Below are 6,261 nucleotides of genomic sequence, written 5' to 3' on the forward strand. Positions count from 1 at the left end.
GCTCTTCCCACATCCACAGAGCCAGTCATCTCATCATAGAAGGCAATCAGGTTGGTCAGGCATGACTTGGCCTTGGTGAATCCGTGCTGATTATTCTTCATCGCCTTTTTTCTCCTCCAAGTGCTTAGAAATAGATTCCTTGAGGATCTGCTCCATGATTTTTCCAGGGACTGAGGTGAGGCCGACCAGTCTGTAGTTCTCCAGATTCTCCCTCTTTTCTTTCTTAAAGATGGACCACTATATATACCCTTTTCCAATCAACCAGGACCTCTCCTGGTAGAAAAATCACCACAATTTTTCAAAGATAATGGTCAGTGGCTCTACAATCACTTCAGCCAACTCCTTCTGTGCCCTTGGGTGCATTGCATCAGACCCCATGGACTTTTACACATCCAGTTTTTCTAAATAGTCCCTAACCTGTTTTTTCACCACTGTTGGCTGCTCACCTCCTTCCCAAACTGTGTTGCCTGGTGTAGTAGTCTGGGAGCTGGCCGTGCCTGTGAAGACTGTGGTGAAAAAGGCATTGAGTACTTCAGCCTTTTCCACATCACCGGTCAGTAGGTTGCTCCCCCATTCCATAATGGACCCACACTTTCCCTGATCTTCCTCTTGTTGCTGACATACTTGTAGAAAACCTTCTTGTTACCCTTCATGTCTCTTGCTAACTGCAGTTGTACTTGAACCTTCCTGATTTCATCCCTGCATACCTGAGCAATAAGAACAGTAAATGTGATATACCATGATATATAACACTTCACCATAGTAGTTAGTCCAAGTTTCCACTTCTTGTAAGCTTCCTTCTTGTGTTTTAGTTCAATGAAGAGTTCTCTGCTAAGCCAAGCTGGTCTTCTGCCATACTGTCTTCCTGAACAGTGTGATGGTTTCTTCCTGTGCTCTCAGTAAGTTTTCTTTAAAGTACCTTTAAAGAAGGTTTAAAGTCTTTAAAGCATCTTAGCTCTCCTGGAATCCTTCCCCTCTCAGGCTGGCCTCCTAGGGGATCCTGCCCACCAGTTCCCTGAGTGAGTCAAAGTCTGCTTTTCTGAAGTCCATGGTCCTTACTCTTCTGCTCTCCATCCTTCCTTTCCTCAGGATTCTGAACACAATCATCTCGTGGTTGCTGCTCCCCAATTTGCCATCCTGTACTACATTCCCTACCAGTTCTTCCTTGTTTGTGAGCAGCAGGTCAAGAAGAGCCTGCCTCTTAGTTGGCCTCTCCAACATGAGCACCAGAAAGTTGTCCCCAGCACTCTTCCTGGAATCCCTGTACTGGAATCCCTATATTTCCCTCCTGGTAGATATCAGGGTGGTTGAAGTTCCCCATGAGAACCAGGGCCTATGATCAGAAAACTTCTGCTAGCTGTTTGAAGAAAGCCTTATTATCCTTATCTTCCTGGTCTGATGGTCTATAGTAGATACCTATTACAACATCACCCTTGATGCTGTCCTCTCTGACCCTAACCCAGAGGCTTTCAACAGGCCTATCTCCAGGTTCATACTGGAGCTCTGAGCTCTTTTATGTAAAGTGCAACTCCTCCTCCTCTTCTCCCCTGCCTGTCCTTTCCGAAGTTTGTACCCATCCATGACGGTGCTCCAATCATGTGAGCTATCCCACCAAGTCTCTGTAATTCCAGTCAAGTCATAGTTCTGTGACTGTGCGAGGACTTTCAATTCTTCCTCCTTGTTCCCCAGGCTCCGTGCATTCTTGTACAGATGCCTAAAGTAACTATCTGATTGCTCTACTTTCTCAGGAAGAGTGAAGAGGCCTCCCTTGTTGCCCACTCCTGTTAATGCTTCCTTAAGATCATCCACTTTCCCACTTACCTCAAGGCTTTTGTCTCCATCTCCTGGCAAACCTAGTTTAAAGCCCTCCTCACTAGGTTAGGAAGCCTGTCTGTGAAGATGTTCTTCCCTCTCCATAGTGTTAAAAACATTATAACCTGCTGTGGTCTTTCTAAGTTCTTTTCAAAGGAAAAAATGCTTTATTATTTTTCTGTACTCAAAAAACACGTGAAAACTAAGAGCTGATATTTTCCAATGGATGCTATCAGTCTAATGAGGGGTGTCTTGAATCTAATGAGGCTGAGAACCACTGCCTTCAGGGAACTGCACGAGTCCCCCTTACTTCTTCCTTGCAGAAATGGCAACAAGAGACCCTTTTAGCACTTACCCAAGAATTCTTGCTGTATTTTACTTGGATAAATGAGATTGGCTTTTTTATGTAGTAGCCAGTCAGAGTCCTGTGGTGTAGCCTGGTACAATGGCATAAGCTCTCTTAACAATCAACCTTGTAGTTAGCTACCCCATGAATCTCTGTTGTGAGATATCTTCTCTATTGTGTTAGGCTGGCTGCAGTTTGGCATAATTATGGGTACAGACACATGTATATTTGAAACCATTTGGGGGAGGTTTCAAAAGAGAAGAATTTATTCTAACTGCTACATGAGGGGTGTGTCTACAAGATATGTTTACTCATAGGCAGAGGGAGAAAATATTATTGGGGGGCTGAATAAAACTTAAAATTAAAAGATACTTGTACACACACAGACACATATGCAGAGACAGACAGACGCACACAGAGACACAGGTGTGCATGTACATGTACACACACACACACACACACACACACACACACACACACTGCCCAGCAGGTAAGTGTGTAGGGGGAAGGGGCACGGGGGAGGGAAGAGGCATGTGGGTGCAGATAAAGGCCCCCACAGTGAGGGAGGTGGGGCAGGGGCACAGGCAGGGGCTTGGGGGAATGGGGCCCTGGGGCCAGTTGTGGGAGGGTCAGAGCCCAGGCAGCTCGTCTAGGGGTATGGGAGGGCTCCTGCTGCTGTGTGCACCCCCAGGACGGGCATGGAAGGCACGTATCTCCTGGATCTGTGTGTGGGGCGTTGCAGAGGTTGGATGCTACTGTGGGCTGGGACTCTGCACCTCACTGCTGGTGCTGGTGCCCTGGCAGCTATGGAACACCATATGCATAGGCAGACTAATGGACCCAGAAGCAAAAGCCATGGTTTTAAACTTGATGCACTTTTGTCTCCCAGCAGGAAGACAAAAATGGCTCCAAGTTTAAAACCGCGGCTTTTGCATTTGCTTCCCTGCATCTGAGAGCATGGCCCCTCCCCCAGTGGGGCTGGGGAGGCAGGCTGGGACTGGGTTACCTGAGAGTACTGCACAATGCCACACCTGGCGGGGTAGGAAACGGGCTAGGAGCACTGCACTGTACCTCTGCAGATGGGTGATGGTGCTGGGGGAGACTTGGGGGGCTGTGCCCCCCCAAATTCACCTTAGCCTCCCATAACCACCCCTCCTAGCACTGCCACCTGCCCACAGAGGTGTGGTGAGATACTCTCAGCCTGAGTGAGCCCGGCCAGGTGCAACTGCACAGTTGCTTGGACACAGGCGGTCAGCTGCACCTGCTGGTCAATGCAACAGGGGCTGGGAGGAAGCAAAACGGAACTGCAGATGGCTTGTGAGGTGGGGGGCAGCTACCTCAGAGTGATCAAGAGTGTGGCGGGGAGCTCCTGTGAGGGGAAAGTGTGTGTGTGTGTGTGTGTGTGTGTGTGTGTGCGCATGCATGTCTCTGTGTGCATCTGTGTGTGTGTGCATGTTTGTGTGTGTGCATGTGTGTGCACGTGCACGCATCTGTGTGTGTGCATGCATCTGTGTGTGTTTGTGCATCACTGTGCACACACCTGTGTGTGTGTGTGTGCATCTGTGTGTGTGTGTGTGTGCATCTCTGTGCACACACCTGTGTGTGTGCACATCTATGCATGCAACTCTGTGTGCATGCGCATGTCTCTGCATGCATGCTTCTGTGTGTGTGCATGACAGCATGTGCATCTGTGTGTGTGTGTGCATGCATCTGTGTGTCTGGGTGTGTCAATATGTGTGTGCATCTGTGCTTGTATGCACACATCTGTACCTCTGTGTGCATTTGAATCCGTGTGTGTGTGCATGTCTGTGCATCTGTATGTGTCTGTTTCTGTGAGTTCATATCTGTGTGCACCTGCATGTGTGTGTGCATCTGTGTGCATGTGTGTGTGCCTGTGTTCATGGCAGGGAGAGTGTGTTTGTGTCTGTGTGTCCATGTGCAGAGAGTGAGTAAAGTGGGCACCCATCTGTGTGTGCGTGCCTCTGTGTGTGTGCCTATGTGTGTCTATGTTTGGCCATAGCGGGGGAGCGGGGGAGGGAGCAGGGAGAAGAAGCGGGCATGTGCTCCCCTACCCCCAGCCTAGCAGGGTGCACCCAGCCTCCTCCACCAGCACTGGGTGGGGAAGGGGCCCCTCCTCCCCTGCACTCTAGCTGCCATGGGGTCAGGAGGCCTCCAATTCTGTATTTGCCCAGAACCCCAGTACACCTTAATCCACCTCTGGACACACATCTTCTGCATGCTGGTTGCGCTGTGTCCCCTGCCTGCCCTTGTGCCCCAGCCAGCCCCTCCAGAGTCTACATGTGTGCTTGTATTTACAAATACTATCTTGCTGCAGAGTTAATTAGTTTACTCCCCACTAACTGCCCTGCACATGTAGATGCTGGGACATTTACTGTGGAGCTAATTAGTCAACTCCACAGTAAAAAACTTACGTAGATGCACTGGCACTGAAGGGCTAGGGACAGACATTCAAAAAGCTTGAGCCTGAATTGATTCAATCTTTGCAGGTTAGTCTAACCTGGCTAGGCTAAACCGGTTTGTAACCACACAGACATCCCCTCTACACTGAAGAAATGCACATGCTTGCAGTGGCTCAGCCTAGAAGCTGCCTTCCCTTCCCTTCGGTAGTGCTGAGCTGAGGAGGGGCAGGACACTGATTAGGAAGGGGTCCCCCCCCAGCCCAGTAGGGAGTTGATAATACAGTGTTTATCAGCCCATTAAGAAAACAAAAGGCTCTCTCATTAGTTCAAGTTCTTAAACAACCTCTTCCAAGGCAGGAACGGAGGGACATTACCAGCTACTTTGTTGATTAACTCCAAAAAGCCCTAAGCTGACATTGTCCTGTCTGCCTTTGTTTTGTCTCCCACAGCCCAGACATAGCCAGCATGTGATCTGCTAGCTAATGCTGAAAAGTGTCTATGTAAGACAGAGGGGAGGGGGGAATCCCTGCTTGAGCAGGGAGTGTTGAGGGAGAGGGGGAGGAACAGGAGGAAGCCAGGAAGACCCTGCTGTACCTGCATTTTCTGCCAGCTCTCCAGCGAGGGAACAGAGGGGAGGGGCCAGCTCTGCTGTGGAGCAGAGAGCCCAGCCCAGCCCAGAGTACATGCTGGGATGCTGCGGGACTCTTGTTTAACTTAAAGCAGGCAGGGGTCTGGGACAGACATTGCATACATTGATCTGACCCAAATCAGTTAGGTCTGATACTACATTCAACCAGATTTATCTCAAACCGGTTTCAGCCATTTTCAAACTGGTTGTGTGCACTGAACACATCTGTTCTGTTACAGGTTTAAACCAGTTTCTGATTACTTAAACTGGTTATGTGTAATGTCTGTCCCTAGCTGGGTGGGGCAGGGGTGAAGAGGGGCAGAGAGAAGTAGCAGCAGCAGTGGCATGGGCACAGCTTTCAGCTCCCCAGTGCAGTTCCCCTCTGGTTGGAAGTTGCACTTGCACCACAGCTGGGGAGTAGGTGGGCTGGGAGAAGTAGCTATGGTATGGGCACAGCTCCCACCTTCAGCAGTGCAGGGAAAGCCCCCCTTCCCTGCCCTGCCCCTGACACACCACCAAAGCTACCCGGTCCAGGCTGGATTTGGGCCAGGTTGTTCTGGCCTGCAACTTGAAAATGGTTGCTGGCTCTGTCTTAGTGAAGGAAACCACCTAAGCTAGTCATCTGCTTGTCCATTCCTGATCCCAGTGTAGCTGGCATCCAAAACCAGTGTAAATTACATTGGGATGTCTCTATCTGTGCCTTTAACAAGAATGCACAGTACCACAGAACACTTCAGTTGCTTCCTCTCAGGAATGATCCCATAGCATTCTGTCTCACACAAGGATGATATTTCAAAGTGTCTGTTTCATATTGTTGAGCATATTAAGATGAATATTCTAAAACAGCCCATTATCCTGTCAAGAGGCTGTACAATTTTTAAAGAGAATGATATGCCATAGCTTTCAATCACCCAGTAATTCAACACAGGTTTTATATCAGCCAGAAAAACCACATCAAAAGGAGGGAAGATTATAAAGGGTTTCATGTACTTTTTGATGGTACCACATAAAGAGAATCCAGCAGGACATGTTAATATTAATCACAGGTAGATTTC

This window comes from Alligator sinensis, unplaced genomic scaffold (genome assembly GCF_000455745.1).
Source record: "Alligator sinensis unplaced genomic scaffold, ASM45574v1 scaffold312_1, whole genome shotgun sequence".
Lineage (NCBI taxonomy): Eukaryota > Metazoa > Chordata > Crocodylia > Alligatoridae > Alligator > Alligator sinensis.